This window comes from Triturus cristatus, chromosome 1_2 (genome assembly GCF_964204655.1).
Source record: "Triturus cristatus chromosome 1_2, aTriCri1.1, whole genome shotgun sequence".
In the NCBI taxonomy this organism is placed as follows: Eukaryota; Metazoa; Chordata; class Amphibia; order Caudata; family Salamandridae; genus Triturus; species Triturus cristatus.
In genome coordinates, this window is record NC_140580.1 from 314,861,147 (window position 1) to 314,875,576 (window position 14,430).

Sequence of the window (14,430 nt, forward strand, 5' to 3'; positions counted from 1 at the left end):
CTATGTGAAAGTAAATGAGTCCTTTCTTCATGGTGAGAAATTTAAAGGATTTCTTAAGGTAACCTAAAGGACAGTTGTTTTAACTGGGCCCAATATGACAACATGCAACAAAATTTGTAAGAACTAACATCCGCTAAGGGTCAGTAGATAAGCCACCTGCGTTTCCACATCAAAAGGGCTACACCAGAACGCCACTGGAATCTTCATGTCTTTGAATGTTGTAAACATGCACCCTATATATCTCAGTAGGTTGTTTCAATTAACTGACCATATTACTGCACAGCATATGTGAATGGCTCTCTGGGATTCTGGGGCTAGCAGGTTTGTGTACTGCAACAAGAACATCTTAGACAGTATAGTCACTGGAAGTATGGTAGTTGTGTATGCTTCTAATTTGACACAGTACTGCTCACGATCTGAGACTGAATGGAGATGCCAAGTGTGGGAGTGATGGATGACCTCAGCATGGACAATCTAATATTACCTAGTTCTGTAGTAGGGGATCTCTGTGTATAGTCATAATCTATGAATAGTCCCGCCCATGTGCGGGGACCCCGGAGCAATCAAAAAATATCTCTTAAGCTGTCCTGCATTTGCAAACCTGCAAAGACACTTAAGAGACAGACAAAATAATACAGCCTAATCACAATATGGCTGCACTGGCCAGCACTTCCTCCGAAGTGAACACAAAAGCCAAAATAAAGTTTAAATGTCATTTTTGTTCACATCTGACATGTTCCTTTATCATCTCACACTCCCTTCACCAAAATCCCTTTAAACAATAGAGAGGAAGGGGTGGACAGACAAGCCCTATAGGCTGTCATTATGTGTCTGCTAAAGGGATACCGTGCCTTTAAGAAACTCTCCAGAGACCCCCGGTATCCCAGGATGCACAGCCAAAGCAGGTTATTTTCAGTTCTTTTTTCCGGCTCCTGCTTGCAGGACCCTGGAGCTTGAGCTCTACCCTTTTGGGTGGTTATTTGGATAAAATTTGATATTTTTGGAAAATAGTTTGTTCACTCGACGTCTAGCGCCTTCCTCTACTGCATCCTGCAATTTAGGGTTGACACCAGCTGTGGTGAAGTCGGCTCCCTCAAGGTTGCAGAAAAAGTACAGGGCCCCTGACACGGACCCCGCGGTCCTCAGGGTGGACCCTCCCCCGGACTCTGTCATTGTGGTTGCGGCTCGTAAACTACACTCCACGACGCCCTCTTCCACGGCCCCTCCGGATAAGGAGAGTCGCAAGATGGACTCCTTGGGGAGGAGAGTGTGCTCCACGTCGGCCACCACGATGAAGGCTGCTAGCGCCTCCGCTCTGTTGGGTCGCTATGACCGGTCACTCTGGGACTCCTTGCAACAGTTTGCTGCCTCCCTGCCTAGGGATAAAAGGGAGGACTTCCAGGAGGTTCTGAACGAGGGCATGATGGTCTCCAACCAGATCATCAGTGCTGCGGGGGATGTGTCGTTGCTGGCGGCCCATGGGTACTGTCACGGGGTACACATGAGGAGGCATTCCTGGCTGAGGCTCACCTCTCTGAAGCCTGAAGCGCAGCAGAAGATTGCCAATTTGCCTTTCTCCGGCACGACGCTGTTCGGGTCTCATGCGGATGACGAGATGGCCCGCATGAAGGCCGAAGCGGAAACCCTGAAAGCCGTGGGGTTTGAAAGACCCAAGGAGCAGAAGAGGTCGTTCCGCTCCTATGGCAGGCGCTATTCGAAGCAACGAGGTCAAGAGCGTCAGTCTGGTCACCAACAACAGCACCAGCAACAACAACAACAGTTCCCCAGGCAGTCCTTTCAAAAGCGCCAGAGGGGCAGAGGACAGCATCAATCCTCGTCGGGGAACAAAGGCCCGGCCAGGTCGAAGCCCTGAAAGATCACTTCCCCCTCGTCCGTTACCCGCTCCGGTGGGGGGAAGTATTCAACACTACCTGGCAGAGTGGAGGACAATAACTCAGGACAAGTGGGTGCTGAATATTGTTTGCAATGGATACAGTCTTCGTTTCACCAGCCCGCCTCCACAGATTCCACCAGTGCGCTCTCCCTACAGCCGATCGCACTAAAGCATCGCAAGTTCCTGAGTTTTCTGGTAGGCAACAACCATTACCAGTATACAGTACTCCCGTTTGGTCTGAAGTCTGCCCCACGGACGTTCTCCAAGTGCATGGCAGTGGTGGCGGCACACTTGCGGAAGAGCAAGGTGTTTGTGTATCCATACCTGGACGACTGGCTGATCAAAGCTTCCACGTACCGGGAAGCCCAGTGTCACTTCAACAGGACAGCTGCCTTGCTGCATCGCCTGGGACTGCACATCAACATGTCAAAGCCAGTGCCGATCCCTGTGCAGTGTCTCCGGTACTTGGGGGCCTCAGTCAATACCTTGAACGCAAGCGTGTGTCCTTCGGAGGAGAGACGCTTATCGATCCGTGGGAAGGCCCTGCACCTCCTGTCAGCCCACTCTCCTACAGTGACCTCCTTGCTGGGGTCGATGGCTTCATGCATTTTTCTCACCCCCAATGCACGTCTGCATATGAGGCCTCTGCAGGAATGTCTGGAGGATCAATGGGACCAACGGAGGGGGCGCTGGGAGGACACAATTTATCTGTCCCAACACCCTCTCCAATCTCTGAAATGGTGGTGCTCCTCAGAGAATGTTTGCAAGGGGACTCCCTTTCACAAGGATATTCCGGTCCAGACCATAGTGACCGATGCGTCTCTCCAGGGCTGGGGAGCGCATTCGGGCCCTCTTCAGATTCAGGGGATATGGTCACAGACGGAGATGACTTATCACATCAACTTTTTGGAACTCAGAGCAGTACACTTGGCCCTGAAGGTGTTCCATCCCTCCTTCACGACGAACTCCTTGCTAGTTCAGATCCACAATACTACTACCATGTATTACCTCAACAAGCAGGGGGGCTCCCGTTCACGCACGCTGTCTCGGGAGGCACAGATGATCTGGAATTGGCTGGTGGCCAGGAACCTGACGATCACGGCAACCCATCTGCCGGGAGTGCAGAATGCCCAAGCCGATGCGCTCAGCAGGCTCGTTCAAGAAAATCACGAGTGGGTGCTAAACTACGACGTGCTAAGAGACGTCTTCGCAGAGTGGGGCACTCCGGACATCGATCTGTTCGCTACGGCAGAAAACAGCAAATGCCGCGACTTCGCGTCCAGGTACTACCAACCAGGGACACTGGGGAATGCCCTATGGATCAGCTGGTCCAACAGCTTTCTCTACGCCTTTCCACCCATTCCCCTGATTCCGGCGGTGCTGATCAGGCTGTCGCAATCCAGAGCCAGGATGATCCTGATTGCTCCGGAGTGGCCGAGGCAATGGTGGTTCACCGACCTTCTTCACCGGTCTTTTCTGCCACACCGGCGCCTGCCGTGTCGGCCGGACCTTCTCACGAAGTTCGGAGGACAGATGGTTCACCCCAATCTCTCGTCCTTGAGTTTGGCAGCATGGCTCCTGAGCTAGTGCAGTATGGACACTTGAATCTACCTCAGGACTGTATGGAGATCTTGAAAGAGGCGAAGAGACCGTCTACGAGGACTTCTTATGCCTATAAGTGGAAGAGATTCTGTTTATGGTGCAAGGCAAAGGACATTGACCCTACATCCTGTAAAGAAGATGTTATTTTGCCTTATCTGCTGCAGTTAGCTCAATCTGGGCTTAATTTTCAGTCTATTAAGGTTCATCTCGCAGCTCTGACTGCGTATAGGAAGGGCCCTTCCCAAACCTCATTTTTTCAAATCCCTGTGATTAAAGATTTTTTGGAGGGTTTGCGTAAGGTGTTTCCCCCTGTTAGACGACCTTCGCCACCATGGGAATTGAACTTGGTGTTGTCCAGGTTGATGAGGGAGCCTTTTGAGCCTATCCATAAGGCTTCTTTGCAGCATTTGTCCTGGAAGGCTGCCTTCCTTGTGGCCATTACATCGGCCAGGAGGGTAAGTGAGATTCAGGCTCTGTGTTGTCAAGAGCCGTATACTGTATTCCATGCTTCTAAAGTGGTAATGCGTACTCATCCTAAATTTTTGCCTAAAGTGATATCAGATTTCCACGTAAATCAAATGATAACTTTGCCAACATTTTTTCAGCATCCCTCCTCTCCGGCGGAGAGGTCTCTGCATTCCCTTGATGTGCGTAGGGTGTTGAAATTCTATCTAGATAAGACAAAAGACATCCGCAGGTCGGATCAACTGTTTGTAAATTATGGTTCAGTCAGAACTGGTCTAGCTACCTCAAAACAGTCCATCTCCAGATGGATTGTGTCCTGTATTCAGCTTTGTTATCAGAAAGCTAATAAGACCTTAGGGGGTAAGCCTACAGCACATACGACTAGGGGCAAAGCAGCGACTACAGCTTTGCTTAGGAATATTCCAATTGCTGACATTTGTAAGGCTGCCACCTGGAAGTCAGTCCATACGTTTACAAAGCATTACTGCCTGGATTCTGATGCTAGGGCAGATGCGCAGGTTGGACAGGCTTTGCTGAGGAACTTGTTTGCACAGTAATTTGTTGGTGTTGGGGTTTTACTCCACCGCTGTGTGTTGTTGGGATGGGCTTGCCATTCTATTCATAGATTATGACTATACACAGAGATCCCCTACTACAGAAGGAGTAGTTTCTTACCTGTAACTCCACTTCTGTAGTAGGGGTATCTCTGTTATAGTCATAAGCGACCCTCCCTCCTCCCCGGTGGAGTAACCTGGCAGTACTAGGCCTGTTGTTATACACCTTCAAAAAGAACTGAAAGTAACTTGCTTTGGCTGTGCATCCTGGGATACCGGGGGTCTCTGGAGAGTTTCTTAAAGGCACGGTATCCCTTTAGCAGACACATAATGACAGCCTATAGGGCTTGTCTGTCCACCCCTTCCTCTCTATTGTTTAAAGGGATTTTGGTGAAGGGAGTGTGAGATGATAAAGGAACATGTCAGATGTGAATAAAAATGACATTTAAACTTTATTTTGGCTTTTGTGTTCACTTCGGAGGAAGTGCTGGCCAGTGCAGCCATATTGTGATTAGGCTGTATTATTTTGTCTGTCTCTTAAGTGTCTTTGCAGGTTTGCAAATGCAGGACAGCTTAAGAGATATTTTTTGATTGCTCCGGGGTCCCCGCACATGGGCGGGACTATTCATAGATTATGACTATAACCGAGATACCCCTACTACAGAACTGGAGTTACAGGTAAGAAACTACTCCCTCTGGATGATGGATGTTTGTTGATACTCCTCTAAGTATCAGCTTAGGAGTGTCAAGGGAAGATGAGAAGACATCTCAGATGAGTTACGACTCACCTGGCTCACAAGAGCAGTGTTTAAACCTTCCAGAGCTTACAAAAGCAGAACCAGAACACCATGCTGCTAGCCAAGTGATGCAGGCAGGAAGCCTACTAGAGCTGCAAGTGTCGTTGGAAGTCCCAGAAGGACAGCGTTTTACAATGCCAAGACAGTGTCCAAACTGTTGAGTGAGTACATTAGACATCAAAGGTGTATTCTGAAGGTGAAGTAGCTGGGTTTTTCAAGGATGTATCTGAAAATAGACTACAATGTAGTCAGTAAAAAAAAAAAAAAACAAAGATGGGTCTAACTGGAGATAGTAGATCCCCAGTACTTTAGGAGCTTTCTTTTACAGCTGGCCGAGGCGATGTCCTTGGTGAGGCACCTTCAGGGTTAGAACAAAAGGAATAGCTGTAACTGTTATACTGCTATTGAATTGGGCACAGATGTAGAGCTTTTGCTGCTGCCACTTTGGTAGCCAGAGACCTACAGGGATGATTTCTTATGTTCGGCTCCCAAGGGTGATCATTGTCAATTAAGGAAGTTACTTTGCATCAACCTACATGAAGGACTTTTGGGACAAATATTTTGTAGATTGAAGATATAGCACTTTGTTCTGTCCTCAAACTAACACGTTTGTGACTATTCCAGGAAATAATTTGGGCCGTTTTCTCACATGTCTGTTTTTTACCTATATGGATGTGCCACAGAAATGAGTGGGTTTCTGCTTAATTTAGCGATTGAGTGTTGGGAAGACAACCCTATTATCAATGATGTGCTAAATTCTGTCACGGAGCTGAAGCCAAAGATGGACTATTTGATGCATAAGGCATTAACGTGGACATGCCAGAGGGTTCATGTTTTTTCCCAGGAGGGTTGTGAAGTACTTATCTCCTGTATTCTAGGAATACACAGCAGAGCAAAGTTGCCCCACTGCTGCTACCCAGCAGAAGCAACAGTGAAAAATAAAATGATAAAATTATTTTATCACTTTATTTTTCACTGAGCCAGCCGAGTCACAGGATGGGGCGGGCTGGGTCATCCTGGGCATGGCTAAGTGCGCATGTTGGTTTGGCTGGCTGTCTTAGGACAGCCAAACCTACACACGCACTTAGCATTCCTCCAACATGAGCTGTGTTGCACAGCCAGGTGGAGAACAGACTCTGGCTCCCAGGCCCTGTCTGAGCACCAAACCAGGTGCCTCAGACTAATCCCAGCGCTTCTCTCATGCTGGGTAATAGTACTTCCAGCATGAGAGCAGCATCTGGATTGGCATCTCGGATCCTGCACAGTGTGCGCCCGTTGATGATCAGGAGGGGAGCAAGGTGGCAGATGAAGCATCAGGTAAGTGATATTTGATGTTTTTTAATGTTTTCCTTTGTCTTTTTTTTTTTTGTATTCCCCCGTGCTGCCGCCCTCCAACGTCACATTGTCAGCAGCCGCCGCTATTCCTCTCACTAGGTTATGGAAACAGTCTACTGGCAATAGCAGATAACTGTTTTTAGGTCTCGGGACCATCCGGTCTGCCGAAGGCAGAACCGGAAGTCGAGAGATTTAATGTTTTGGAGAAGAGGGGCTTGAACCTGCCCCTCTTCTCCCCTGTTCTCCATTGGCTGGGCTCTTGAATGCTCGCCAGCCATTGGAGAAGAGGTTTGTCTCTCCGATCAGGCCCCGTCCTTTTCGGATCGGGGGGCGTGTTTTTTGCAGAAAGTCTATTGGCTGGAGGAGATAACAGCAAAACACGCCCCCGAATCCGAAAACGACGCTGCGTTTCTCCGAGGCATTTCTGCTCTGCTTCGGAGAAAGGCGGCGGTGTTCGATGACTGCTTGGAAATATGCAACAACATAGAATGCCTATGCACACGTTACGATTAAGTACTGTATCAATACAGAAAGTAATGGTAAGAGCAGCAGTATAGACACAAATTACAGAAATCCAACACTTTTCTTTTTTCTTGGTTTAATATGATTCCGTTGCCCAGCCAACACGTGTTTCGTCCGGGTGTAAGACCCACGACTTCTTCAGGGCATCAGGTGCAACGTGAACAGAAAATGGATCTCTCCGCCGGTTATACTTCCGTCCCGGCTGCGCGGGAAAAAAAGTGCAATGGTCACTATTTGGATGAGTTACACAGGGGTGAGTAGCCCAAGTGAATCAGGACCTGTACGACGAGTGCGTCAGGAAGTGTAGTTGGAGTCCGGTTCGTAAGCTTACGAACCGGACAGCCGGGACGGAAGTATAACCGGCGGAGAGATCCATTTTCTGTTCACGTTGCGCCTGATGCCCTGAAGAAGTCGTGGGTCTTACACCCGGACGAAACACGTGTTGGCTGGGCAACGGAATCATATTAAACCAAGAAAAAAGAAAAGTGTTGGATTTCTGTAATTTGTGTCTATACTGCTGCTCTTACCATTACTTTCTGTATTGATACAGTACTTAATCGTAACGTGTGCATAGGCATCTATGTTGTTTCCTATTCTTAGACTCCGGTCTACTGGAGGGGTTTAGGGTTTGTTTTGCCCTCGTCCTACTTGCACCGTTTTACTCTTCAGCTCCAAACTTCTACGTACACACTGTGGGCGCCATCGCATACCGTTAAACCTAAAACCCTGCATTAGTATTGCTTGGAAATATGCTTTTTACAAAACGCTGCAAGTACTGAGGTACCGAAGATTCTCTGTTGCAGCAAGACACTGAGTGGCGGTAAAAGGAGTTTGATGTAAATATACATGCGTCAGCAGCGGAGGTGCAATAAGTGTACTTGCTGATGGTGCAGTGTTGTGGATATATCTAATTAGTTGTCGATATTCCCTCTCGCCATGCCAGCCTATAACCCTCTAAATGCCCCCTGGTTCTTACTTGGTAAACTTCTCTGAGCCCGCACCAGGTCCTCAGGAGGTGCCCACCCCCAGCCGGTCGGCGTACCACCTCCGCAGCGTGGACATGGTCAGGTTCCAAACGAAGCGGCTGCCGTTGAAGAGCAGGCCCTCCACGCCGCACATGAAGGCTGAAGCCATGGGTCGGGCGGCCCCCTCCTCAGAGCCGCGCCGCGCGCCTGTGCCTCCGCCGAGGGCTCGTGCCGCACTCCGCGCTGAAACTTCTCTATCATGGGGAAACATCACTGCCAAAGTTCAGAGCTTGTGAAAAAGCGACCAGCGAAATCACTTGCTAGTTAATGTTCGGGGGGGGGGGGACGGCTAAGCAAAAATTTCAGGGGGGGGGCTGAATCTTTAAACAGTAGGCAGAGTGGCGCTGATTTCGGGGGTGGGGGGGCTGAATCTAGGAGTGGAGCTGCGGGGGTTCTTAGAAGGGGTGAACCAACAGCGAGGCCTCATTAACATGCAAATGGTCTTTTTAAAGACCTGTGAAGTGCTCGGGCGCGGCTTTGTGTCTGCCCGGGAAGCGGTCTCATCCCGGGCTGCCACACACGATGGGGGGGGGGGGGGGGCTGAAGCCCTTTGAGTTCAATGGGTGTTGCGCGCCTGATCACAGGTAAATGCGGGAGAGAACGGGGTTGTTGAGCAGGGCCGGGCTTGCCCGGGCATCCGGCGTTTCCTGTAGCAAACGTGCTTCACAGTTAACCTCCCCCATGACCCTCCAGCTGGTCCGACATAATTGCCAGTCCTACTTTGGGGTTCCAGTTCGGCCCTGTTGTTGAGTATCCTACCCAGGGCTTTAAGTGGGATAAAAAAAAATGGGTGGGGGGCGGTGTTGCGCGGGGTCTATACGACTTGTATTTTGCTGTCTCTTTTGTCATTGCATCCAGGCATAATGATACAACAAGTAACATGATACCTACAACAAGTTAGGACTATTGGCTTTGTCAATCGTTGTTAGTTGCATAAGATAAATTAGCAGTAACTGTGGCTTGTATATAATATTGAAAAAGCATCCACTTGAAGCCCTAGTGACACCACGACAATGTTACTGCTCCTGAGTTTCAAAAAGAGACAACAATATAATCATGCAGTGGCTGAACGCGACAGATTAAGAAATATATCCCAAATTATATATAACAGTCGGTAGACGCATGCCTCTACAGTGTTCTCTTATATTTTGAAAGCAGAATTGGTCAAGTTCGTATCCTTTCAAAGTTCCCTTTTCAAACAATCATTATCAACGCCAAGTCTGGCCCTGGCACGGTAGTGCTATTTTTGTTTAGTATTAATAAAATTTGACACTTCAGACAGCAGTTTCAGCAGAGAGGACAAAGAAGGAATGGGCATGGAATCCAAATACTAATCATGCATATTAGTCTGGGCTACTGGCATTTTGCGATGCTGCAGCGTTTTCCTCATAATTATGGATTTGCCAAACTTCCCAAATAATGCTCGCATAATAAATCTCGCTTTTGAGAGTGATTAAGCTATTGACATTGTAAATAATGCCGATTCTTTAAATGTTTTAAAAACAAAAACATAAACAAAAATAATGTCATGAGCAATGCCAATAGCTCTAACTTTAACAATGCCGAGACCGTTGCATTGTAAATGCTTGTCTTTATGTCCTTCGTAGAGTATCTACAGATCCTGTTGAATAACATCAGGTCAGTCCCCAATAACTGGGGTAATTCACAGTGTATGTTGCGTGACTGCTTACGTGTGATATGCGTGGAGACCATGTGCTGAATGAACTCTGTCCTGTGTGGAAACACATCACAAGACAAAAAATATGTATTGTAAGGAAATACCACTTTTTGTACGGTCACCCCCCAATTTTTCCTCTAATGCTGCTGGGTTTTCAACTCTGAGTGCCCTGAGATCTGCCGACCGGACCTTAGTGCCAGTATCCTGACACTAAAATGTATGTCGAATGAGTTGTGCCCAATTGTTAAATGGCTAACTTACCTGTAAGTCCCTAGTAGGTGGTAACCAGGGCAGGCAAATTAGAGGGTACCCCAGGGCTTGCAGCACTGTTTGTGACACCCTGAAGGTCCCTCAAGTAAAACAAGCCCCCCCCCCCCGTCTGCCAATACAGACAGGTAGAGCAGTCCTGCACTTCTATCCTGACTTTGCCATTGAAAGTAATGGCAAAGCCACCACTTCTGTATGTGTGTGTGCGCGCCATCCCTCTGGCAGGCCTACTGACTTTAAAAGGTGGGGTGAGACCTATGAAACAGGCAGGACATGTACTGTACATGTCCTGACAGTAAAACCCGCAACGCCACTGTTTTACTGTGGAAAGACTTGGTTACCTAATTGGTGAGTATAGGGTTACACGCTGACCCCTCAGCTGTGCTAACTCCTGAATGGTGAGACTAAAGTGGGCACTATAAGGTATCAAATAACTCGTTACATTAAGCCCGACTTGTATCTCAAGTTCTAATTAATTTAACTTGTAGTGTACAACTTTAGCATAGCTGACCCTGCTGCCTTTAAAACACATGGAGCCTGCTCAATGACACCGCTTTCTGGAGAGGCGTGCCAATGACGCTCAGGAAGGGTAGACAGTATTTTACGTGAGGCTGAGAGGGGAAATCAGCTGCCAAACCAGTTTCCCCAGAGGTGTGTAGCCTTCGGGTAGCCACACCCCAGGGTCAGCTGGGAGGTCTGAACACGGAAAGAGGGGTCTCTCAATTTTGGTAGTGGGTAAAATGGGGCATCCTAGGATAGCCAGATGCCACACTCCACAGGAAGTGGTCATCAGATGGGAGGGGACCTTATAGCCCATTGGCTACCAACTGCATCTTGCCCTGAGGGCCATTTCCCAACATAAGAGGGGTACCCCTGGCATCCAGACCTCAGAAGAAGGAAGACTTTGAAGAAGGAGCGAAAAAGGACTGCACTGCTCTACCGAGGGGCCAGCAAACAAAGCTGCACTGTCAAAGACAGCACCTGGTGGCTAGAATAGACCGGGATTGTGCCTGCATGTCCTGCTCAATGAGAAGCTGTCTCCAGAGCCCACTCAAGCCCAGAGAATCCAATCACCAGTCAACTGGCCTCCTGTTCGCTGCACATGGACAGAACAGCTAAAGAAACCTGCTGGGGCAAGTTGGTAGCCCAAAGTCTTCAGGTCGCTACCACCACTGCTGTGCAGCACAAATGACCAAGATCCGACACAGAGTACCTCCTGAGTTCACACAACCTGGGAGTTCTGTCGAGAGATGGTGTGACCCTCAGTGGGTGAGTTACAGACTTGGGAAGGATTAGCTTGTGACAGTGACAACAGGTGACTGATATTACAGTGGGAACTAAACTTAATCTAGATGCAGAGGACAAAGTGGGATGTTGACCTTGCGACCAGGGTCCCCTTGTTATACGGTTCCCATTAGAAAATTTAATACTGCGTATTAGAACAAAAGGACTTCCGAATGCAGGGACTTGGTCCATCTACGTCATCAGAAACTGTTGGTCCGATTCCTGGCTATCTAACTGTGCCTCACATGATCGCCTTATGCCTTCTGGGGTGCCATGTGATTTGGCAAACTCAAACATGACACTGATCCCCAAGGGAATCGTGGAAATAGATCTTGCCCCTTTTGTTGCTTACTTATGCATGCTTTTTGTAAAACACAGGAAAGATACGCATAGAGTTTTCAAAACATTCATTGAAACAATCGTGGTCTTGCATAGCAACATCTTTGTGGACCGAAGATTCCTTGCAGGAAGAATCCCATCGACTGAGTTGCATTCACAGCATCCTTGGAGCATCTTCAGCATCCTTCATCCCTTGCATTAGGACCACTACATAGAAATCCTTTGCAACGCAGATAAAGTGCCTGGACTGTTGAAGGACTGCTTCTTCTGTGAAAGTAACTATTCTTGAAGACCTTGGTGGTCCCCCTGACTAGCACCCTGCTGGAGTTGGTTGCTCCAACTACTTCTAACCGACCAATTTGACACTTATCCTAAGCCTTCTTTAAAAAAGTTTCAAGTGTTGAATTTGTTTACTTTGCCATGGCTTGTTCGCAGTTGAAATTGATTTACATTTAATATTGCTTGTGAAATCATTATCTCCTGAACCGCCTGTTGGATCTTTTTTTTGTTCTAGTCTCTAAATTTGTATTTAAAAAAACAAAAAAAAAACCTGAGTAGTTTTTATAAGTTGGTATCAGATTTCTTGAGCCATGTGGATTTCTTCTTCAATTATTTGGTGCTGTTTAAATGCTTAACACTTGTTCCTCTGTGTAAGCCTTGCTGCTCAATGCCACATCTACCCAGTGTTGAACTGAGTTTTTTTTACACACGAAACATACTGGACCTAAAAGTATTGGACAGACCATCCAGGATTTCGCGATTTGCCAAAAAAACGCGAAATCGGCAGTTTTGTAAAAACGCCGCAATTTGGACAAAACTGCCGACGAAATTCAAAATCCTGGGGGGTCTACTTAAATTTACTCGCGGGACAGCTGCATTTTGACCAGATTTTAAATGTCACTTTAGCCTCATTAACTCCCCTGATTACTCTAAGATGCGAAAGTGCAATCATTGAAAAACTGGAGCCGGAGGAGGGCAAGCTAGGTTATTTTTAGTCACACATGTTAGCCTAGTGGCGCAGCGGCATGCTTACTGGAAAACCGATTATTCTAGTGCCTTGAAGAGAGAGCATTGTACTCTGGCCCGGTTCTAGCATGAGCCTGGCCCACCCAAACAGGAGCCTTGGCCCTTGCAGTGAGGGCTTGAAGGCAGGGGCTCAACGCCATTGGGCTCAAAGTGCTTCAAATCCCCCCCGTCGTGTGTGTGCGCGACAGTTTTTGAGATTATTGCAGCCGCACCTGAGTACTTCACAGGTCTTTAAAAGACCATTTACATGTTAACAAGGCTTTGTTTATTTTTTCACCCCTTCATCTCCACCAGGGGCATGGCGAAAGGCGACAAATCCTTTCTTTGGCTGCGGTAACCTTTGCCTACTGTCCTGCTGCGTGGATATTCTTTTTCTATGCAGCGCAGGAGAAAATAAGTTTATGTATTCCTATTCACCTATCCCAACCCCTGTAGCTGCTTATCACATCAGGCTGCGACACTAAGTTTGACTAATGGAGTTGGTAAGAGAATGTGTCCCTGTTTGTTTTTCTTTTTAAAATCTGCACAGGCCCAGCAGGACATGTGCTTCATTTAATCAGTTTTTATCATTATCATGGTCGATGCAGGACACAAATAAGACAATAAAAAATGCCCAGATAACGCTGGTAATTAATGATCCTGCTGGAGAGCAATCATTTCTCTGTTAGTAGTTAAGTGCAGATGAACTGTATTTTATGTGGAAGCTCAGTAGGTTACTGTCATTGTGACAGAGATCCTGTTACTTGCAGTTCAGAAGTTTTGCAGCGTGAATCTTTCTGGATTCACTATGCTGTGCATTATTCCGCGGTCTGGTGGTTGGGTCCGGATTCATAGTCTTTCTTTTGTCTTTTTTTTTTTTTTTGTAGCCTAGGTGGGCGTTGATGTCCCACCATTTGGTGCACCTCTCGTGACGTCGTCCTGCTTCCTGCGGCAGTCCCACCTCGGGGCGCCATCTTCAGATTCTTTTTTCCACCGTTGGGTCTGGATCGTCACCGTGAAGCTCCAGAGTTTTTGGGCGAAGCAAGAAGAAAAAGCACGAGTTTCATCGAAGAAGTTGAGGAAGACTACAGAAAGGAAGAGCAACAAGCCGGGACGACAAAGGAGGAGGAGAACCTCGAGATCTTCAACGTCCAACGGAGAATGCGCACTAAGGGACACTGAGCGCAGGAATGGACAAAACACCTTTTAAATTCTGCCGTAACTGCCACCACAAATACGCGCAGAAGGACCAACAACCTTTGCCTGCCAGTTGACCACGAGAGCAAGGACTGCAACGCCTGTTCGGCCTTCACACCGAAGACGCTCCGGGTGAGAGAGAGACAGATGAGAGCCAACGACAACATGGAGGGCAAGGGGAAGGCCCCGACACTGTACGAACTGGGCCTCTCCACCGACGACGAAGACCACGTCGCCGAAGGACCTGATGACTTCACGGTCGCAGAGACCGATAAGAAAACGTCTGACAAGGTAGGAGAGACGTCGAGCACTAAACCCTCGACAGGGCACCGAAAAGCAGTCAGACTCTCGAAAAACAGAGTCAAAGTCCTCAAAAGGAACACCGGCGCTGAAAATTTCGATGACCGTGAGTGGATCCAAGGACAAAAGGACCGGCGGGTCCTTCGAGAAGGACTCCCAGGTGCCG